Genomic DNA, 24,455 nt, shown 5'->3' on the forward strand with positions numbered 1-24,455 from the left:
AACAATTGTAAATATCTATGCACCCAACAAAGGAGCACCTCAGTACATAAGGCACACACTAACAGCCATAAAAGGGGACATCAACAGTAACACAATAATAGGAGGAGACTTTAACACCCCACTTACATCAATGGACAGATCATCTGAACAGAAAATAAATAAGGACACACAAGCTTTAAATGACACATTAGACCATCTCAACTTAATTCATATTTATAGGACATTCCATCCAAAAACTACAGAATACACTTTCTTCTCAAGAGCACATGGAACATTTTCCAGGATAGATTGCATCTTGGGTCACAAATCAAGCCTCAGTAAATTCAAAAAAATTGAAATCATATCAAGCATCTTCTCTGACCACAACGCCTTGAGAATAGATATCAATTACTTGAAAAAAACTGTAAAAAATACAAACACATGGAGACTAAACAATACACTATTAAACAACCAGAAAAATCACTGAAGAAATCAAAGAGAAATCAAATAATACCTAGAAACAAATGATAATGAAAACACAACAACCCAAAACCTATGGGACACAGCAAAAGCAGTTCGAAGAGGGAAGTTTATAGCAATACAGTCCTACCTCAAGAAACAAGAAAAATCTCGAATAAACAACCTAACCTTACACCTAAAACAATTAGAGAAAGAAGAAAAAAAAAACCCAAAGTGAGCAGAAGGAAAGAAATCATAAAGATCAGATCAGAAATAAATGAAAAAGAAAGGAAAGAAACAATAGCAAAGATCAATGAAACTAAAAGCTGGTTCTTTGAGAAGATAAACAAAATTGATAACCCATTAGCCAGACTCATCAGGAAAAAAAGGCAAAAGACGCAAATCAACAGAATTATAAATGAAGCAGGAGAAGTAACAACTGACATCGCAGAAATACAAAAGATCATTAGAGACTACTACAAGCAACTATATGTCAATAAACTGGATAACCTGGAAGAAATGGATAAATTCTTAGAAAAATACAATCTTCCAAGACTGAACCAGGAAGAAATAGAAAATATGAATAGACCAATCACAAATACGGAAATTGAGACTGTGATTAAAAATCTCCCAACAAACAAAAGCCCAGGGCCAGATGGCTTCACAGGCGAATTCTATCAAACATTTAGAGAAGAGCTAACACCTATCCTTCTCAAACTCTGCCAAAATATAGCAGGAGGAACACTCCCAAACTCATTCTATGAGGCCACCATCACCCTGATACCAAAACCAGGCAAAGATGTCACAAAAAAAGAATATTACAGGCCAATCTCACTGATGAATATAGATGCAAAAATCCTCCACAAAATACTAGCTAACAGAATCCAACAGCACATTAAAAAAGTCATACACCATGATCAAGTGGGGTTTATCTCTGGGATGCAAGGATTCTTCAGTATATGCAAATCAATCAATATGGTACATCATATCAACAAACTGAAGGATAAAAAGCATATGATCATCTCAATAGATGCAGAAAAAGCTTTTGACAAAATTCAACATCCATTTATGATAAAAACTCTCCAGAAAATGGGCATAGAAGGAAATTACCTCAACATAATAGAAGCCATATATGCGAAACCAAAAGCCAACATCATTCTAAATCGTGAAAAACTGAAAGAATTCCCTCTAAGAACAGGAACAAGACAAGGGTGTCCACTCTCACCATTATTATTCAACATAGTTTTGGAAGTTTTAGCCACAGCAATCAGAGAAGAAAAAGAAATAAAAGGAATCCAAATTGGAAAAGAAGAAGTAAAACTGTCACTCTTTGCAGATGACATGATATTATACACAGAAAACCCTAAAGATTCTACCAGAAAACTGCTAGCACTAATTGATGAATTTAGTAAAGTAGCAGGATATAAAATTAATGTGCAGAAATATCTTACATTCCTATACACTAACAATGAAAGAACAGAAAGAGAAATTAAGGAAACTTTCCCATTTACCATTGCAACAAAAAGAATAAAATATCTAGGAATAAACCTGCCTAAGGAGGCAAAAGACCTGTATGCAGAAAACTATAAGACACTGATGAAGGAAATCAAAGATGATACAAATAGATGGAGGGACATACCATGTTCTTGGATTGGGAGATCAGTATTGTGAAAATGACTATCTTACCAAAAGCAATTTACAGATTCAACACAACCCCTATCAAATTACCAGCGGCATTTTTCACAGAACTAGAGCAAGAAATCTTACGATTTGTATGGAAACTCAAAAGACCCCGAATAGCGATAGCAATCTTGAGAAGGAAAGGCGGAATTGGCGGAATTAGGCTTCCTGACTTCAAACTATACTACAAGGCCACAGTGATCAAGACAGTATGGTACTGGCACAAAAATAGAAAGGAAGATCAATGGAACAGAATAGAGAACCCAGAGGTAAAGCCACGCATGTATCAGCACCTTATCTTTGACAAAGGAGGCAAGGATATACAATGGAGAAAAGGCAGCCTCTTCAATAAGTGGTGCTGGGAAAATTGGACAACTACCTGTAAAAGAATGAGATTAGAACACTTCCTAACACCATACACAAAAATAAACTCAAAATGGGTTAAAGACCTACATGTAAGGCCAGACACTATAAAACTCCTAGAGGAAAACATAGGCAGAACACTCTATGACATACATCAAAGCAAGATTCTTTTTGACCCGCCTCCTAGAATAATGGAAATAAAATCAAGAATAAACAAATGGGGCCTCATGAAACTTCAAAGCTTTTGCACAGCGAAAGAATCCATAAACAAGACAAGAAGACAGCCCTCAGAATGGGAGAAAATATTCGCCAACGAAGCAACAGACAAAGGATTAATCTCCAAAATATACAAGCAGCTCATACAGCTTAATAACAAAAAAGCAAATAACCCAATCCACAAATGGGCAGAAGACCTAAACAGACATTTCTCCAAAGAAGAGATACAGATGGGCAACAAACACATGAAAAGATGCTCAACATCACTACTCATTAGAGAAATGCAAGTCAAAGCCACAATGAGGTATCACCTCACACCAGTCAGAATGGCCATCATCAAAACATCTAGAAACAACAAATATTGGAGAGGATATGGAGAAAAGGGAACTCTCCTGCACTGTTGGTGGGAATGTAAGCTGGTACAGCCACTATGGAAAACAGTTTGGAGGTTTCTTAAAAAACTAAACATGGAACTACCATATGACCCAGTAATCCCACTCCTGGGCATATACCCAGAGAAAACCATAATCCAAAAAGAAACATGTAGCATAATGTTCATTGCAGCACTATTTACAATAGCCAGACATGGAAGCAACCTAAATGCCCATCAACAGCTGAATGGATAAAGAAGATGTGGCACATATATACAATGGAATATTACTCAGCCATAAAAAGGAATGAAATGGAGCTATATATGTAATGAGGTGGATAGACCTAGAGACTGTCATACAGAGTGACGTAAGACAGAAAGAGAAAAACAAATACCGTATGGTAACTCATATATATGGAATATGAAGAAATGGTACTGATGAACCCAGTGACAGGGCAAGAGTGGAGATGCAGATTTAGAGAATGGACTTGAGGACATGGGGCTGGGCTGGGGGGCGAGGGGGAAGCTGGGACGAAGTGAGAGAGTAGCATAGACATAGATACACTACCAAATGTAAAATAGCTAGTGGGAAGTTGGTGTATAACAAAGGGAGATCAACTCAATGATGGGTGATGCTTTAGAGGGCCAGGACAGGGAGAACGGGAGGGAGTTGCAGGAGGGAGGGGATATGGGGATATATGTATAAATGCAGCTGATTCACTTTGGTGTACCTCAAAAACTGGTACAAGTGTGTAAAGCAATTATATTCCAATAAAGAGCTTAAAAAAAAACCCTGATAATTTGGACTTCAAAATTTAAAACTTCTCTCCAAAAGACACCGTTGAAATGAAAATACATGCTACAGACTGGGAGAAAATAGTTGTAAAATGCATAGCAATTAAAAGATTTGTATCCAAAATATATATAGAGTTCTCCAAACTCAATAATTAAAAAAAAACACGTGGCACTACACATCTATTAGAAAAATCAAATCTAGAACAGTGACAACACCAAATGCTGGCCAGGATGTAGAATAATGGGAACTCATTTATTGCTGATGAGAATACAAAGTGGTACAGCTACTTTGGAAGACAGTGTGGCAGTTTCTTACAAAACTACACATATTCTTACTATACAGTCCATCAATCATGCTGATACTTACTCAACGGAGTTGAAAACTTATATCTACACAGAAACCTGCACACAGATGTTTATAGCAGCTTTATTCATAATTACCAAAAGTTGGAAGCAACCCAGATGCTCTTCAGTAGATGAATGGATAAACTGTGATACATCCATGTAATAGAATACTATTTAGCACTAAAAAGAAATAAACTGTCAAGTCATGAAAAGACATGAAGGAAACTTAAATGCATATTACTAAGTGAAAGAAGCCAATCTGAAAGAGCTTCATACTGTATGAGTCCAACAATATGACATTCTAGAAAAGGCACTCTATTGTGATAATAGAAACATCACTGTTTCTTGGAGAGGTCTGGTGAAGGTACAGGCAAAGCATAGAGGATTTTAAGGCCAGTGAAGATTCTCTGCATAATATTCTAATTATGACTGCACACCCCTATACATTTGTCCTAGCTCACAGAATAGGAACCCTAAGATAAATATGAACTTTGGGTGATTGTGATGTGTCACTGCAGTTTCATACTTGGTAACAATTGTATGTACCATTTTGGTGAGTGATGCTGATACTGGGGAAGGCGATTCGCAAGGGGAGTGCTTGGGGAGATGTGAAAAATCTCTGTACCTTCCTCTCAATTTTGTTGTGAACCTAAATCTGCTCCCGCCAAAAAGTCTTTAAGTAAATAAACAAACAAGTGGAATTATTCATAATTATGCTAAACTGAAAACAACTCAAGTGTTCCTCAACCCGTGAATGAGTAACTAACTGGTACTGTATACTGCAGTAAAAAGAAATGAACCACTGATGCATGCAGCAGCCTGAGGGAATCTCTAATACATTATGTTAAGTGAAAGTAGCAGACTCAAAAGGCTACATACTGTGTGAGTGCTTCTAAATGTCATTCCGGAAAACAAAACAAAATGAGGTGGCTATCAGCGGCTAGAGATGGGGAGATGCGTTGATCACAAATAGGCTCAAGTGAATTTGGGGGGATGATGGAAAGGTTCTATATCTTGATTGCAGTGGTAGTTGTATGACTATATGCATTTGTCAAGACTCAAAACACTGTACTCTATGGGGAATTTTACTGTTTACAAATTACACGTAAATTTTTTAAATGTTAAAAACAAAAACAAAAAACCCGAAAACAGCCTCTGACCCAGAGTTGGCATGGTCGCTGTTGATAGAGACTGCTAACCCCTTAGCTTTCTAAAAGTGGTCGCCAGCTAATCCCACACATATTTCACATATTTGTTATTCCAGGTCACAAGGGTTATGCAGTGGTTTGTCTCCTTTCTCACAGACAGCTGCTGACTGATGATGAAAGACAAGACAGGGAGAACTTTCTCTTTCCTTTCTTTCTCTTCTATTTCTTCCTCCTTTTTCTGCTTTCCCCCCAGCGCTCTCTCTCTCTCTTTTTTTTAAATTTATATATTGGCTGCTTTGGGCCTTTGTTGCTGTCCGTGAGGGCTTCTCATTGTGATGGCTTCCCTGTTGCAGAGCACGGGCTCTAGGCGCGAGGGCTTCAATAGTTGTGGCTCTCGGGCTCTAGAGTGCAGGCTCAGTAGTTTTGGTGCATGAGTTTAGTTGCTCTGTGGCATGTGGGATCTTCCCAGACCACCAGGGATCGAACCCGTGTCCCCTGCATTGGCAGGTGGATTCTTAACCACTGTACCACCAGGGAAGTCCCCCTCCCTCTCCCCCCACCTCCCCAGCTCTTTTCTTTCACTTCTTTTTCCTATTTATTTATCCGTCTCTGCCTAGATGAAAAGGTTCTGCTGGAGGCTATGGTGAGTGGGGCAAAGGGAAGCATTTGCCCTGATCAGTAGTGTATTAGTAAACGATTAACAACCAGCTTTCTGAAACACACACACACGAACGCACACAGATTTATTTTAAATTCTACTGATATAAAGAGTATAGAACACATAGTTTATAAATAATAATAAAATGTACATTATTCTTTAGTGTGAATTCCAAATGATTCCCACTGAATGTTTCATCGATTTTTGCTGAACTTTTGTATCTGTAGCCAGCATACCATTGTAAGTAACAAACAAGTGTAGCTTTGACAGGAATCTTGGCTGATATTTTCATTGACGTTAATAATTAAGAAAGTGAAACAGCAAAGATATGTGTTGGAATTTAACTCATTCATCAATGACCTGAGTGACTTGGATGAATTTGATAATAGTTTTTGAATACTAGAGGAATAGTTCCTTGAACTTTGTGCTAGTCACAATGTGACAGCTATGGACACAACATATTTTTAAGTTTAATGTACAATATCTCCATCACTACACAATCAACAAAACAATAAGTTGAGCCCAAATGTGGAGTATTCTATCTCCATGGTTTAAATAGTCTCACCCTGAACAATTCCAAGCTACCAACATGAAATTGCTGGACAAAGAGATGTCCTCCAGCACACCATTATATACTGCTTCCACCACTCAGATACAGTAGATGGAAACAGCATCAGGAACATAGGCAACAACCAAATGTAGTAACGTGATTAAAAAGTGATGAGTTTTGAGTGTGAACTTTGCTTTGAATATAATTTATCTAATTGAAAGCTTATATCATTTAATTTTTAATAATGACTGTGTTTAAGAACTGGCTCACAAAATTCTTGAAATTAAACATTGCATTCTCTGGCACTGCTTTGAGCTGGCTCCAGCCCATTATGGATTGGAGTGCAAGGCTATGAGCGCCTCCCCCCACCACAAATTCTGTAGCAGCAGAGGCAGCATGAAGGGAGAGTGGGTGCAAACATATGTTGTTTCCCTGAGCCCCACTACCCTCAATATGCTGCCAGGGCTGCTTCAGCCTCACGGGATACTTCCCTGAGCTATGCAGACTGCTTGTCAGGGCTAAAATATCAATGTCATCAGCCACACCTTAAACTGTATAAGAGAATAGATGTGGATTTCAGCAGAATAAATGGTTTGGTGTTCTTCATTAAATTTCATCCATTAAAATATCCTGTTTTTGTTGTTAACGAGGATTTGTTGTTGAGGGAAAAAATTGTTATTCTGAAATTCCTTTTATTTTTAAAGTCAAATCTGGAAAGATAGTCATCAAATGTGAACATTTATCTTGGATGGTGAGTTTTTTTTTCCTTCTTGCAATTTTCTGTAGTTTACAAATTTTCTATGGTTAAATATGTAACACTATGGAAATATGTAAAAAAAATTGAGACAAATCTTTGGTAACTTGATGCCAAAGTGCATTGAGACTATCCTTTTAAAGACCAAAAGAATAAGTTGCATTTTCAGTAAAAGGATGCCCTGGGAAACAGACATTACTATGTTCAGTTTCATTTAAAAGCCAGATGTCCGGGAATTGGATATGGCTAATTATCAATTTCTACCCAGATGGAGTGTTTTCTTTTTTTCTATCATTAGATGGAAATGCACAGTATCTCTGGCTGCTTACTTTATTACATTTAGTCACTTTAGTTGGAAAGCTTTAAGGAATAGGTGGAGCTTAGAAAAAGGGCAGTTTATTCTATCATGAATGAAAAGTTGAAGCAGGTACAAGAAATGGAAGAGAAAGAGTTAAAATGTGTAATTGGTTATGTGATGAGGATTTTTAAGCTTGCTCTTTGACCAGTTTCAGCCGTGTTAGAAATGGAATTTATCCCTTCTCATGTCTGCCTTCCCGTGTTAATCTATTGCTGTGTAACAAATTACTCTAAGACTTAGCAGCTAAAAACAATAGCTATTATTTCACAGTTTCTGTATGTCAGGAAGTTGAGCATGGTTTATGAATTACTTGGCTGCCTGTGGTTCAAGGTCTTTGTATGAAGCTTAGTCAAGGCTGTGGTATCATCTAAAGGCTTGACTGGGAGAGGATCCACTTCCAGGCTCACTCACATGATTGTTGGTGGGACTGCATTCCTTGTAAACTGTTGGACTAGGAACTTCAGTACCTCTCTGGCTTTTGGCCAGAGGCCTCCTCTGTTCCATGCCGTATGGGCCTCTCCATAGAGCAGTTCATTATGTGGCAGCTGGCCTCCTTAGAACAAACAAGCAAGAAAAACATCTAAGGTATAATATTTGCTTCCTGTCTTTCAGGGCTCACTGTTCTCCACTGCCAGGTGTCCAGCCCCTCAAAAACAAACAAACAAACAAGCAAAAACTTTGCTTCACATATTTTGTCCAGTTTGGGGTTGTTTAAGGCTTGAGGGTGTACCTGGTACTTGTTATTCCATCTTTTCCAGAAGTGAAAATCTTTATTAATAATCCTATCATACTTCTCTGCTAGAAGCAAATTTAATTTCCTGTATTTTTAATTTTGTAAGCATAAGGTAATGTGTTTTAAAATTATTCCTGTTGGGACGTCCCTGGTGGCACAGTGGATAAGACTCTGCGTTCCCAATGTAGGGGGCCTGGATTCGATCCCTGGTCAGGGAACTAGATTGCACATGCATGCTGCAACTAAGAGTTTGCATGCCACAACTAAGGAAACTGCCTGCAGCAACTAAGGAGCCCGCCTGCTGCAACTAAGACCTGACACAACCAAACAAATAAGTAAAAAGAAAAGGGGAAAAATTATTCTTATTAATTAAAGAAAAATTACTAGCACAGAAAGTAAAATTTATTAGAAATCAATGTCTTAATGAGATGGACTGGAGGTGTGAATAGGGCATTAATAAATGTTAAATTATTCTTTGGCATTCAGGGCAGTGAATCACTGAGAAATGCTTGCTTCTCTTTGGTAAAGTTGTGGGAGAGCTATTGTGAAAATGTGGAGTTGAGAAAGGAGAACCAATATGATTCAGGATGCCTTCTCAGGCAAATCAATTATAGAGACAAAGTCATATGACATTTGGTGATCTGAAATCAATTCCTTAAAACCATCCCTTACACATATTATTATTTCCCACATGTGCCATGGCCTAAAAATGGTTGGGCAGCACTATTGTTGACAGTGCTCCATATGCCATTTCTGTTTGTAACGATGGCTGACTAACCTGTATCTTTGCTAGACTTCTTCAGCAACTAGCAACCACCTCTGCTGTGGTCCTCCACTGCAGTCTTCCTCTCTTTATGTTCTGGGCTGGAGTGTTTCCTCCATCTTGGTTCTTCTGTTCCTTCCTGTCTTACAGATATTTGTCAATATCTCTTATGAACTGATGGAACACTCTCCCATTCACAACATTCATGGATATATTCCCTTTTATGTACACTTATTGGCCAGGGAGCAGGTCCAGGTTTTGTCATGAATAGGTTTTAGATTTGGATCTTGTCAAATGCTTCTTTGAATCAACTGATAATGATCATGTGATTTTTCTTCTTTAGCCTATTGATATGTAGATTACCTTGTAGATTACACTGTTTTTTTTTTTTTTTAAATGTTGAACAGTCAGGCCTACCTGGAATAAGTTCTACATGGTCATGTATATTTTTTAATAGTGTTGGATATGATTTGCTACTATTTTGCTGATGATATTTTGCATCTAAGTCTAAGAGAGATGTTGGTCTGTAGTTTTCTTTATTGTACTGTCTTTAGTTTTGCTATCATAATAATACTGGCCTTATAAAGTTAATAGAGAAGTATTCTTTTTCTTCTATTCCCTGAACAGATTGTGTAAAATTGGTGCTAATTTTTCTCAAAATACTGGAGAGAATTCTCCATTACTTTTTCCAGGGAATTATAATGACAAGTTCAATTTCTTTGATGGTTATAGCACTATTCTATTTCATCTTGTTTGAGCTTTGGTAGTGTGTAGAATCAGTCTATTCTAAGTTATTGAATTAAAAGTTTATCAGTGTCTGTGATACTCCCTCTGTCTCTCTCTCTTCTTTTTTCTTTTTTTGCTGAATTGTTGAGTGCTTCAGTTCTTTTTTTCTTTTTAATATTTATTTTATTTATTTGGTTGCACTGGGTCTTGGTTGCAGCAGGTGTGCTGCTTAGTTGCAGCTCACTGGCTCCTTAGTTGTGGCATGCCAACTCTTAGTTGCAGCATGTGGGATCCAGTTCCCTGACCAGGGATTGAACCTGGGTCCCCTGCATTGGGAGCTCGGAGTCTTAGCCACTGGACCACCAGGGAAGTCCCAGTTCTGTGTATTCTTTTAAATTTCCTTTGAGACTTCTTCTCTGACAAGATATGATTTTTTTTTTTTTCTGCACTGCACAGCTTATGGGATCTTAGTTGCCTGACCAGGGATTGAACCCAGGCTCTCAGCAGTGAAAGCACATAGTCCTAACCACTGAACCACCAGGGAATTCCCAACAAGGTATGATTTTAAAGTGTGTTGTTTAATTTCCAAATATTTGGAAAATTTCCTGTTGTCTTTCTCTCGTTGATTTTTTATGCAGTTCCATAATGGTCAGAGAACATACTTTGTATAATTTCAGTTCTCTTAAATTTGTTAACATTTGTTTTCTGACCCAGCATTTGGTCTATTATCAGTGCTTGAAGAAAAACATGTGTATTCTGCTATTGTGGGTAGAGTGTTCTATAAATGTCATTTAGATCCTCTTGGTCGATAATGTTGTTTGGGTCTTCTATATCTTTGCTCATTTTCTGACTCTTAGTTCTATCAGTTGCTGAGAGGGGGATGTTGGAGTCCCCAGTTATAATTTCAGGGATCCATGTTTTATGAGAGATCAATTTTGGAGTCCTTATGTAACAGAAAAAATGCAAAATTTGAATAAAAATTAAGTAAGAAAGTAAATATTTATTTAGAATCAGAAAAAAATCACAACAAATTACACATTTTGGAATGGTAACATAAAATCCATAAACATCACAAAACCCAAAAAACAATAAAATATGTTTATTATTTTACTGCCTGACATACTTCTGTAACACTTTTTCCCTACATTTTTTGTCTGGATGCTCTTTATTTGTCTCTGCATATGACAGTGATTTTGTTCTATCATATTTGTATCAGTTGAACAGATCATTCAGTCTTCAAGTATGGTTGATCAAAAAATTTTTTTATTACTGATAGGTTTTTTTTTTTTTCAGCTTGACAACTTGTAATTTTTTAAGATTGTAGTCACATTTGGGGATGTTTCTATTAGGTTTCATTTATAGGAGCTATAAAATTTGAAAGAATTTTCTACAGAGTAGCTTCTGGCTCTGTATATACTTCTGGTACAAGTGTCATAGGATGTGTTCATATTGCAACACAACCTCTGGCAATGCACCTTGGTGTTACGATGCTAAGAGAGTCAGACAATGGGCTGGAGGATTATTCCTGGAAGCTACTCCTCTACAAGAATGGTTAGCAATAAAATACTACTCACAGAAGTGACTGTGAATCATATAAATATCCTCCCACTCAATTCTAACAAACTGTATCCCAAGCTCAACTTCCCTGGATCCCCAAAATGACTCCAACCACTCTAATACTACCTGACACAAGGAGAACTGTGATAGCAGGGAAATAGAGTAGAAAGAGACAGTGCCCTTAACCAATTGTGCTTGAAGTATATTACTTTTGCAGATTTTAGAAAAACTACAAAACACACGAACATATTGCTAAGGCACTTTCCATGATCTTGGAGGGGCCTGTACAAATGGGAGACTTTGAAGCTTAACTTTCATTAGTTTCATTGAAAATTAATTGCTGCTGCTGACATTTTAATGGGATACAGAGAGAAGGGAGGTAAACACCTGTACTTAGTCCCATATCTCAAAGCAGAAGTTTCTTGGAAGCCTTTTTTTTAAAAATAAATTTATTTATTTTTATTTATTGGCTGTGTTGGGTCTTCATTGCTGCATGTGGGCTTTCTCTAGTTGTGGAGAGTGGGGGCCACTCTTTGTTGCGATGCACCGGCTTCTCAACTGTGATGGCTTCTCTTGTTGCAGAGCACGGGTTCTAGGTGCAAGTGCTTCAGTAGTTGTGGAGCGTGTGCGCATTAGTTGTGGCGCACAGGCTCTAGAGCACAGGCTCAGTAGTTGTGGCACACGGGCTTAGTCGCTCTGCGGCATGTGGGATCGTCCCCAACCAGGGATCAAACCTGTGTCCCCTGCATTGGCAGGATTCTTAACCACTGTGCTACCAGGGAAGCCCTTGGATGTCTTTTTTTTTACCATTTTATTACGAAAATTTCCAAGTATACCCAAAAGCAGTGAGGGTGGCGTGCAGCTATAAAACAAGAATTTGGGGAAATACTCGTTAGTCGTCTTTTTCACTAGATTATGAGCATCTTTAGCGCTGGACCCGTTTTACTAATCTGTCATCAGCTCCTAGAATGGGACCTGGCACATAGTTGGCACTAGATAGGTTTTTGCACAATGAGGTGTGCAGAAGGATCTATTCATTTGGCCGCAGTACAATTCTGCAAAAGCCATCAGCACCCGTGCGAGGGAGAAGACGGCAAAGGCGAAGCTGAACCTTGCGGCCGAAGCTCAGGGGCCAACGCGGCTGCGCATTACAGTTCCCTCTCGGGAGGCTGGGGACGCCGGCAACCCCAGCGCACGCCTGCGCACTGCATTCTTCCCGCCTCAGACAAGATGGCGGAGGCCAAGTAGCGAGGGGGCGGGGTGTGGCCGCCGGAAACCCGGCCGCTGCTGGGGGGAGCTGCGGGCGAAGGTCCGGGAGCAGCGGGCCGAGGCTGGCAGGATGCTGTTCCCGGCAAGCATTGTTGGCTACCGGTGAGGAAGGTGAAGCACGGAGTTGCCTTCCCGACCCCCGGGCCCCCTGTGTACGCCTCCCTTGGCTTGGGTCCGGTGGCCGCTTTGCCTGCTTCGGTACCACCCTGTCCTCTCAGGTCCTGGAGCTCCCGCGGCGGCAGAGGCTGTGTCCGGCCGGAGAGGAAGCGCCCGGGCTGCGTCCCTGCTTCTGTCCGCGGGGCGAGCGTCTGGCAGGTGAGTGAAGCTATAAGCTTCAGCTTCTCCTCCTTTGGCAAAGCTTTCTCGGCTTTGCCCCGCCGTTGCTTGGACCCTAGCGGTGCTCAGCCGGACTCTGCCGCTCCCTCTTCTCCACGTCCCAGCCCTGCCCCGCGCCCCCTTTCAGGCCTCCAGTTGGCCCCTGGCTTTGCAAGTCCTCCATTCTCACCCCACGGGTGGGGGTCGCGACGCCTGCCCCCTCCGCGCCTTTCCTGGCTCTTGGTGAAGCGTCAGCCCTGCAAGCGGTCTTTCCTTCGCGTTAGGTGGGTGGGTCGTCGTCCTGTTTTAGTCGCCTCCCCATCTTCCTGGTTTCGACCTTTTTGCTTCCTTTAAAAGTTTTTAACTGCCTGTGACGTTTACCCGATAGCCTGGCTTATAGGGTTGCAAAGAAAAAGCTTGTTATCCAGAGGCCAGTGGATTTTGTCCACCTTGTTGTAGGAACCCAGTCCCCAGGAGACCGGGATGGTTTGAGAGAGTTTGACTCCTTGGCCCATCGAACTCCTGCAAAGTTGAGGAATGGTGCCAGGGATGGCAAATGATTCTTCATCTAAATAAATCTTTTTCTGACTATAGCAAATCTTTAGTCTCTAAACTTTTTTTTTGGCGGGGTGGAGGGGGGACGTAAGTGTTCTAGATCTAGGGAAAGAATTGGGAAGTATTCGTTTTTAAAAAAGAAAGCTTTGTGAATGTAAGAAATGTTATAGCACAAGAAGGGGTAAGTGATTCTTTTACTCAGTGTTAGCTTAAATTGTCCACTGAAGCCTTAGAATCCCGTATTGTCCAAGCCCTTTGTTTTATTTAGAAAGGACTAAAATGGAGAAAAAGCTTTTTAAACTCAAAACTTCTCAAATTTCTTGGAGTCTCAATTGTTGCTACTACTTAACAATCCCTATAGTACTTGATATTTTCTATAAAATTTAGGCTGTGCAAGTCTCATTTCTCCTTCCTTTATTACTGAGGCAAGAGTAGTCAGAAGTAATGGTGTAAGAAGTTGTCCTAAATAACATGGTATCTTGCCAGAGTTCAGAAGTGCAAACTGCAGGATCCAAGCGGTAGTGGAGGGAGGTGCCATGGCTGCTTCTCCCATCTTTTCCTGTAGTTGCATTATGTGTCATGAGCTCCAGAATGGTAAAAATGCGATTATAAATATAAATGGTAACTTGTCCATTGAGATTGCAAATAGGTGGACCTTTTAAAATTAACATTGAGTGATAATCATTTTGTTGAAGCTAAATTATCCTTGCCCTATTGGAATTCTATACTAAAGATCTTTAACAGGTGGGTTATAATTGGCCTGACAGATTTGTTGACTTTTCATTCTACCTCATGACACTTATCTGCCTTACCCTTTACTGCAGACTTTTGACTTCCTGATGAATTTCTTAAATTTGGTGATAGAATTGTTCATTTTAAGAGGAGAGGAGATATTTTAATGTTTGATTCCTGTATGGGCTAATTCATTCATTTGTTGCTAGCCTTCATTTTCCTGCAACCAAGGACTGCATGTTTTTAGAGCTGGTTGTCTCTCAGTTATGTGCTTTTAGCTGAAAGGATAGTAGGACTGCTGAGCCCCAGTCAGTAGCTCACTGCCTCAGGCATTATGTCAAGAGCTGTCTGACCACAGACACTCTTCCACTCTCAAAGAACCTGTTTTCTCTCTGTCTCTACCCCCCTCCCTCTCTTTAGGAACCCACCCCTCTTTTTGTCTCTCTATTCATTCAACCCATTAGCCAACTGCTGTTTTCATTTGCCTCCCCTTGTAACCAGGATCTCATGATCATCAGTTTTTACCAAGCTGTGGTTGATGCCTTAGAATGCTTTACTTTATGTAGACTTATGTTTCTAGTCCCCAGTTCTGAACAAGCCTCATCACTAGCTTTGTCAGTTTGATCCCAGAAATCCTGAAGAATACAAGAGACAGTTATGTGAGGATATTGGTTTACTTTTATGCCAATTAGTGTTCTGCTGTCTGCTGGATCTTTAGTGTTGATTGTGTTCCTGTCTTATTTCTTGAAGGTTTTGATAGCAGATAACTTGATGTCTTTCTTTCCTGAGAAGATTCTCAACCATCTGAGGTATTATCTTTTCCATCTTGGTATCATTTCCTTATTTACTCATATCTCAAAAAAAGATATGTCCTTCCTTTTTTTTTTCCAAGAGCAACCATCTCCAGATGTGTCCATGATCATCCCTTTCCATCTTTCTCCATTATTGTCCATTATCACTTCTTTTTCGGCCTCTCCCTCTCTAGCCTACGCACATGCTCATGTATACCTTTTGCAGGGCTGTCAAATACAGTGCTGTGTGCTGTGCAGCTCAAGGAAGATAGTCTGAATCTTGAGCCTGCTGTGCCACTGTATTTTTTTGTTTAATATTTATGTATTTATTTGGCTGTGCCGGGTCTTAGTTGCAGCTTGCAGCATCTAGTTCCCCAGCCAGGAATCGAACCCGGGTCCCCTGCATTGGGAGCACAGAGTCCTAACCACTGGACCATCAGGGAAGTCCCTGTGCCACTGTATTTTTATTCTTTAATCCCAGGAGCCTGGTATAGTAGGAAGAACGTTGATTTTTAAGCCACATAGATCTGATTTTGAAGTATACTAAAACCAGTTACTGGCTATGTGGCTATGGGCAAGTTACTACTCAGACTCTATCTATAAAGTAGAATGTTATACTTAGCTTACAGGGTTGTAATCAAAGAAGTTTAACACATGTTACATGTCTTTCTGAGGGTTTGGTACATTAAAAATATAAATTATTAAAATAATTTCTTTAAAGTTTTTAAAAATATAAATTATTCTTTCCTTTGCACTCTGACTTCCTTTACCATTTCAGCACTGAAATTGCTTTTTTAAAAGTCACCTGTGACAGTCCAATTACCAAATCTAATGACCTTTCCTCAGTTATCCTTGGTTTCCTTAGACCATTTTTGAAATATACTCTATATAGGAATAAAATAATCTGATTTCTTGGCTCTTATGCATTATACTTCCTGATTCTCTCACTTCTCTGAAAGCTTCTTTACATTTCCTGCACTGTTTTGATTTTGCTCTTCCCCCTAAACATAGCTGTTTTCTACATCAGTTAGGATGCAAACTGGATTTGAAAACGAAAGAATTGTATTAGCTCAGGTAATTGGCAAGTGCATAGGTAGAACTGATTTAAAGAATAGTTTGTTCATAAACTTAGCTATGTTATCAGGTCTGAGGTTCTGTTTTTCTGCTTTTCTCTAAACTTTGTTCTCCTGCTTGGGCTTCATGCTCAGACTGGTTTCCTTTCTACAAAAGACAGCTGTCGACAATGATCGTGTTATAGCCTTCTTCACTGGACTTCCAAAGGAAGAGAGAAGGCTTCTCTTCTCCTAGCCTTTTCCCCAAAGTCCTAAACTTTACTTTGATTGAACAAATGGAGAAGATCATGCTGCCAAGTCTGTCACAATAGCTTTGTTAAGAGGGATGAAACTATTCTAATTGGCCTAACCAGTGGATAAACCCCATCTAAAATGAGAGGGAGGTGGAATGGACCATAGGGAGGTAACAAGTGTTTTCAGGGGTCTCTTTGCTTTTCACTGTGTTCTCTTGGTGATCATATCTTCTTTTAAATGATGTAAGTCATCATTTTTGTGTGTGTGTTTCTCAATGCTGTAACTCTGCTTCCCACTTCTACCACTTGCTGTATATGCCTTCATCTTAGATGTGCTAGTGTAAGCTTAACTCACACCAAACTGCATCAATTTGATTTCCATCCCCTACCCTCACCTAATGTGTTTGTATGTGCTTGTGTGTATATGTATTCCTCTTCCTCCTGATTTCTCTTTTCTAACCACCTTTCTCTCAGCCTCCTAGTCTTGAAACCTTATAGTCATCTTGGTTCTTCTCCCACTTTCAATCAGATGTCAGAGCTTGAACATACCTTGTATTAGTTGAGCCCCAGCTTATGTAACTAACAGTGGTTTAAACAGTATCTCACATAGAAAGAAGTTCAGAGTGGGAGGATTCCCAGGTGGGTCAGTTTAGCAACACAATGATATTATCAAGAATCCAAGTGCTTTTCATCTTTATCCACAGTGTGCTGACCTTTGTGCTAAGGTTTATCCTCTCATGGTTGCATGTTGCTCTTTCTGTTCCAGGCATCACATTCTTACACAGCCACCAAAGACAGGAGGAAGTTTGCCCTCCCATCTCTTGATGAGGCAAGTAAACCTTTCACAGAAGCCCTGTATCGGATGTCATCCTGGCATGCTTATGCCCTAGTTGCAAGGGGGCTGGAAAAACCAGTATCTGGCATTTCAGTCTAGGAAGAAATTAGTTGAATAGCTACTGGGAAGGTAACCACCAATGTCAGTGACATATCTTGATAGTATTGTATGGAAACATAAGCTTAAATAAATGAGAATTAGCTGGTATTAGCAAACTTAAAGCACTGCTTATCTCAAGAGTTGATATAAACTATACGTAGGATTTTGGCCAATCATTTAGATGATCGTGAATGACTGATTAAAATTGGGTTATTATATAAAATTAGGATATTTGAATGGTATATCCCAGTTCTTTTAAGGTTGTTGTTAAGTACATTTACGCATGCACTGTGAGAAATGGATATATATAACAACTATTAGGGAATAGATTTGTGGTTCCCCTTGGAGGTGGGGGGTACTTGGAAATACATGGGAACATTTTTGGTTGCTGCAGTGATTGTGAGGTCCTACTAACAGTTAACGGGGTATAGACCAGATACACTGAGTGTCCTGTGATGTTTGCCCACAAAACAAGAATTGTCCTTTCCAAAATGCAGGTGGTGTGCCTATACACGGCAATAGCAAATATTTTGGGTTTTGAAAGAATCCACTGAGATTCATAGTTGAACTTCAGCTAGGGCTTCATCCAGCCTCAAATGATCAAGGACTTGGCTCAGTTTCTCTGTGATTCATTCTGCTCTGTCATTCCCCTTGTTTTGATTTCATTCTCAAGCTAGCTTATCTCATGGTAGCAAATTACTGTAGCACTTTCAGACTTAATACCTTCATTTCATATATAAAGTAATATGAAGAATATCTTTTGTATTTGATTTTGCAAGTATCTGTTGATTATTTCCTCAGTTATGTTACAACTTTATATATCTCTATTACAGGTCATACTCTATGAGTATTATTTTTATATGTCTCACGTTTTACGTTGTCTTAATTATCTTTGTATTCTTGATGTCTGGAATACTCTCTGGCTTAGTGGTACACAATAACCATTTATGGAAAGAATGAATGAGTGACACAGAAAGGAAGGATATAGGAAGGGGCAGAGAAGTACAAGAAGGCCCCCTTCCTTCAGCAGTTGTTAATGAACCCTGAATTGTGAACATTGTACTCCTTTTGCCATAAAGTGTGTGTGTAATGATCTTGTGATTGAGTATGAATTCATTCAATAGACTTACTAAATTCCAGTGGTGTTTTGTCATTATTTTCTCAACAAAACTAAAACTAATTACCATCATTCATTCATTCAACAAGTATTTTTGAGAGTCTGCTGTTTGCACATAATATGACAACCACAGTGAACAAAACAGAGCCTATACTTTCTTTGAGTTTAAATGTTGTGAGGGACATAGTAGGCATTATACATGTGTGCACAGTCACACACACACATCAGGTAGCTAATAGGCTTTGAAGTAAAATAAAATAGGCTCAGGGGATTAAAAAGTAACAGGATACTACTTCATGTAGGTTGATGAAGGAAGGCTTTTTGAGGAGTCTTTTGAGATGAGGAACCTGCATGATGTGGAATAAGCCTTGGAACCAAGATGCAAGTGTCTTTGGCATGCTGGAAGAACAACAAGGAGGCCAGTGTGGCTGAAGTAGAGTGAGAGAAGGGGAGTGTGGCAGGAGAGGCGATAGGACAGGTGGTAGGACAGGTGCGCGAGGTTAGATCAAGTACAGTTTTGAAGGTCATTTAAAGACTTGATTTTATTGAGTGAGGTGGAAACCACTGAAGGATGTTAAGCATGGGAATAACTAGATTTAAACTTGTTTGAGAGGATTACTCTAGCTATGTGTAGAAAATTGATTGTATGAGGCAAGAATGGAAGCAGGAAAACCAGTTAGGAAAATCTTAATAATCTAAGTTGGAAATGTGCTTGGACAAGGTGATCGTTTGTGATCGTGATAGAGGAGCAAAGAAGTGATCAGATTTGTAATATGTTTAGAAAGTAAAGTAATGAGAATTCATTGATGGAATTGATGTGCAGTGTGAGGGAAAGAGAAATAAAGGATGACTGAGTGTTTTGACATGAGCGACTAGGTGAAAGGTGGTGTATCTTACTGAGATAGAGACTATGGGGCAAAGGGTAGGGGTTGGTGGAATGCAGGTTTGGAGAGTTAAATCAGATTTATTTTGAATGTGGCTTTGTTTGAAATACCTATCAGATACTTAGCTGGAGACATTGAATAGGTATATATATATTAGGAGTTTAAGAGAGAGTGAGAGCTGGAGATAAACATTTGGAAATTATCAATGCATAGGTGGTACTTAGGGCCATGGGACCAGATGAGATCACCTGGGGAGTGAGAAAGGAATTCATGAAACATTTTGATGTTGATGGCTTCTTATATCGAAGATTGGCAGCTCCTGTTTTGGACAATAATAGTTATAATAATAGCATTCCGAGTATGGGGAGGATAGTGAATAGTTCTCTGAAAAAGAGGTGGAACTTGACCTGGACTTCAGAGGATACAAAGGATAGAAAAGGCTTTTTTCTTCTTTCATGGCAAGCATAGTGCCTGGCTTGTGGTGAGCATTCTACAGGTGCTGGTGAATGAACAAAGAAGCACTTACGCTAAGGAACAGCTTGAGCAGAGGTAATGGCAGCAGGCCAAGCCTGCAGTGTTTTAAAAGAAAGTCAGAGAGCTAGAGAAGATAGTTTGTGTTGGGCAAGGAGTGAAAAGTAGGATTGGGTTAGTCTATTCAAGGCTTTAAATGCTAAAATGCCAGTTCTGTTTAACTCTGTGATCTAATGATTTTCAACTCTGTTTCAGTTGTTAACACAGTGCCTCTAGTTCCTGGCCTCTAATAAATGCTCAGTAAATATTTAATAAGTGAATGGGGAATTCCCAATATGTAAGCTTTATCTTTATGATATTTTCTCTCTCTCAATAAAGTATGCCGGGATGCAGAGTATATTGTCATATGGGGATAACCTTACATTTGCTTCAGTTTATTATTATTTCTAATGATAAGCTTTAAAAACAGTTATACTTTATTATTGATATCAAATTACTTGCGACACCTCTCAAAACTGGTCAGAAAATACCAGGGCATTTTCTCCTTTCGCTGTCAAGGAGCAAACTGGTTTAGAATTACGGGAATGTTAGCAAGAAAATTGGAGATGGTATATCTTTGGAGATCTAATTATAATTTTTTTAAAGTTATTTTAAATACTAAATGTAATTAGAAATTATCTATTCTAAGTAATTAGCATATCATAGACTTACACAATTTAAATGTTAGAAAATAATTTATCTGAATAAAATCATACTGAGATAAAAGTTGAAATTTTAAAGTTATATTTTGAAGTAACTTTTATATTTAGGATACTTTAGGTTTGTGATTATTTTCTTCAGTTCTTATATCCTCCATTACTAAAGTTTTATGTAGTCATTAAAGAAAATTCAGGAAATGCAATAAAAAGTACAGATGACATTCATAAGCTCATCATATGAAGAAAACCAGTGTAATTTTTGCCTCTCCCAACCCTTTCCTCCCTTTTTTCCTACCCTCCTCCCTCTCTCTTTCATCTTCTCCTTTGTGCCTAAGACTTTTCCCCCCTTAGTAGTATAAACACATGTATATATCTAATTTTTTAAAAATTAGGTTATATACATTTCTTGGAATATTTTGTAAATCTTATTTTTATTGACTGTATAATAATCCCATTGTAAAAACTATTTTTCTCAACTATTCCTTGTAGTTGGTTATTTAGTTGTTTTCTCTTTTATTATAATATGGGCAATGAACATCTTAACACATTACAGATTTTTTTTCTATTTATCTTGGTCTTTTTCCTTAGGATAGGTTCATTGACAATGGAGTTACTAGATAAGGCTTCATGGCCTTATTCAGTTAAACATTTTTAAGGTTCATGATACATACAGCCAGATTGTACAATGTCTTATAGGCCCAATAAATATTAATTGGTTTGAAAATATAGTAATCGTAAAAGGGAAAAAATTAGGACCTACAGAGTTGCTGAGCTTGAGTGATAGCCTGGGTCAGCGTTTTGTTCATCTCCAAATATTTCTTTCTTTTTTGCCTTTAACACATATTTCAAAGTGTACATAAAACATAACATGAAGAACTTAATGTGTTACTGTAAACACACATGAAGTCATTACTCAGGTCAAGAAATAGAACACTGCCATCATCCCAGAGCTACTCTCCCTTCCGTTTCCTGATCTCAAAGAGAAAGCTTTTAATATTTCACTCTAAGTATGTTTCCTGAAGGTTTGTTTTCTGTTTTGTTTTGTTTTTGTGGAAACCTTCATCATGTTAAAGATGTTCCCTCTTATACCTAGTTTACTAAGAATTTTGTGTTTTGTTCTGTTTGTTTGAATTTAATGCTTTTGTTGTTGTTGCAGCTTTACATTACCTATGAATTTTCTCCTTCACTATATATTGAATTATATATCATTTAAAATGTTAAACCTAACCTGATTCCTGAGAGATAAAACTAATTTGGTTATACTGTATTATTCTTTTTATATATTTCTGGATTCAGTTTGTTAATATTTTGCTAATGGTTTTGCATCAGTGTTCACGAATCAGGTGGCCTATACTGTCCTTGTCAGGATTTGAAATCAACAGTCAACATTATGCTAGCCTTATAAAATGAGCTGACCCTCATTTTCTATTCTGGAAGAGTTTGTATAGGACTGGAATTATTTTTTCATTAAATTTTTGGGAGAATCTGGCAGAGAAGCCATCTGGGCTGGAAATTTTCTTTGTGGAAAGGTTTTTAATTACTAGTTTCATTTCTCATTTTTAAGCCTATTCAGTTTTTCTGTCTCTTGATTATTTTGGTAATTTTCCCCCAAGAGGTTGTCTTTTTCATCTAAACTTTTTTTTTGTTTGTTTTTCAAATCTTTATTGGAGTATAATTGCTTTACACTGTTGTGCCAGTTTCTGCTGTACAGCAGAGTGAATCAGCTGTATTTATACATATATTCCCATATCCCCTCCCTCTTGAGCCTCCCTCCCACCCTCTCTATCCCACCCCTTTAGATCATCACCAGTCATCGAGTTGATCTCCCTGTGTTATGCAACAACTTCCCACTAGCTATCTGTTTTACATTTGGTGGTGTATATATGTCAATGCTACTCTCTCACTTCGTCCCAGCTTCCCTCCACGCGCCCCCCCCCCCCCCCCAAACCATGTCCTCAAGTCCATTCTCTACATCTGCATCTTTATTCTTGCCCTGCCACTGGGTTTATCAGTACCATTTTTTTAGATTCGATATATATGCATTAGCATATGGTATTTGTTTTTCTCTTTCTGGCTTACTTCACTCTGTATGACAGACTCTAGGTCCATGCACCTCCCTACAAATAACTCGATTTCATTCCTTTTTATGGCTGATTCCTTTTTATGGCTGATTCCTTTTTATGGCTGAGTTAAACTTTTTAATTTACTGGCATAAAATTGTTTATAATAAATATCATTATCCTTTTAATGGCTGCAGGAAAGAGTTACCTTCTCACGTCTGATATAGGCTATGTTTACCTTCTCTTTTTCCTTTATAAGTCTCACAGGAGATTTGGTAGTCTTCCAAGAGAACCAAATTTTGAATCTTGCTGATCCTTTCTTTTTTATTATTATATATTTGTTCTCTATTGCATTGATTTCTGCTCTTTATTTCCTTCCTTCTACTTTTTTGGGATTTACTCTTTTGTTCTTTTGCTAACTTCTCGTAGATCTACTTTTCAGCATTTCTTCCTTTTAAACATATGCATTTAAGGTTAAGCATTTCCCTCTAAGCACTGTTTTAGCTAGCTATATTACTCAAATTTTAATATGTAGTACTTTTATAATTCACTTAAAAATGTTTTCTAATTTTCATTGGTGTCTATGTTGACTTTTGGATAAGTTGGAAGTATTATATTTCTCAATTTCTCAATATATGGAGATTTTCTGATTATTTTTGAATTTGTTTTTTATTTCTAACAACATAACAGTGTGATCAGAGAACACTCTCAGTGTTTCAAAGGTCAGATTTCAGACCTTTAAAATTTGAGATCTGCACTATGGCCCAATATATTATCCTTGTTTTCTCTGCAGTTATTGAATGTGATGTTCTATATATTTCCATTAGGTTATGATTGTTAATCCTGTATTTCAAATCTTCAGGATCATTAATGACATTTCGTTTGCTTGTATCAGTTACAGACAGGGTGTGTTAAAATATCCTATTTACGATTGTGGATTTTTCCCCTTGTATTCTCTCAACTTTTGCTTTATATATTTGAGACAGTGCTACAAGGATAGAAATGTGTAGTAGTTATGTCTTCGTAGTGACTTACATTATAAAGTATTCCTTTTTTATTCTGAAAGTACTTTTTGCATTAAGGTCTAGTTTGTCTGGGAGTGATATAACAACACCAGCTTTCTTTTTATTACTGTTTGTATGGTTTATCTTTTTTCCGTTCTTTTACTTCTAGTCTTTTCTGTATTATGTTTTAGATGTGTCTCCTGTGACATGATTGGATTTAAATCTCCCGTCTTATCATGAACTTTATGTCTGCCCTATTTGTTAATTGTTCTCCTTTCTCTACTTTCTTGCCATCTAGATGAGTTGGCTATTTTATCATTTCACATTTTTCCCCTTGTTGTTTGGAAATTATGACTTCTTTTTTCTCTCCTTTTACTAGTTATTTTAGAAATGCAGTGTGCATTTTATGAAGTCTAATGTTAATCAATGGCTTTATCCTATTCTCAGATGATGATACACTTTCATTCTATTTACTTGCAGCCTTACTTATTTAGAAATTGTTGTGCATTTTTAATTCATTCTTATTCTCTTTCTCGTTGTTGCTATAGTTTAATACTGTCAATATTCAGTTCAGGTTAATGCATGTGTCTACCATGTCTTTACATTTCCTGTGATCTTCCACTTAGGGCCATTTTCCTTGATCTTGAAGATTCTGAAACACACTTTTTAGAATTTCCTTTAGTTTGTTTGCCTGGAAGTGTCTTTATTTTACTTCATTCTTGAAGGATATTTTTGCTAGGAACAAAATTCTAGTTTAGCAGCTACTTTTCTCCAGCACGTGGTAGGTTGGTGGTTACTTTATTTCAGCACATTCCATTGCTGTTGAAACCTCAGCTCTTTGTGTCTCTTTTTCCTTTAAAGAAAA

At 38.2% G+C, this 24,455-nt stretch overlaps 1 protein-coding gene across 16 annotated transcripts in view; it reads left to right on the forward strand.

Moving 5' to 3' along the window:
- Positions 1-24,455, forward strand: part of APC (APC regulator of WNT signaling pathway) — a 298,287-nt gene that overhangs the window by 162,789 nt on the left and 111,043 nt on the right. For 4 of the 16 annotated variants that reach the window (XM_057737283.1, XM_057737305.1, XM_057737275.1 and 1 more), the window contains 2 exons: positions 10,354-10,453; positions 17,189-17,251. The gene's annotated coding sequence lies outside the window, so the exon portion shown is untranslated. Of the gene's footprint in view, positions 1-10,353; positions 10,454-12,700; positions 13,039-17,188; positions 17,252-24,455 lie in introns of those variants that run through there. The other 12 variants (XM_057737372.1, XM_057737382.1, XM_057737391.1 and 9 more) reach the window with 7 other exon arrangements.

The sequence above is a fragment of the Hippopotamus amphibius genome, chromosome 1, assembly GCF_030028045.1.
Source record: "Hippopotamus amphibius kiboko isolate mHipAmp2 chromosome 1, mHipAmp2.hap2, whole genome shotgun sequence".
Classification (NCBI taxonomy): domain Eukaryota; kingdom Metazoa; phylum Chordata; class Mammalia; order Artiodactyla; family Hippopotamidae; genus Hippopotamus; species Hippopotamus amphibius.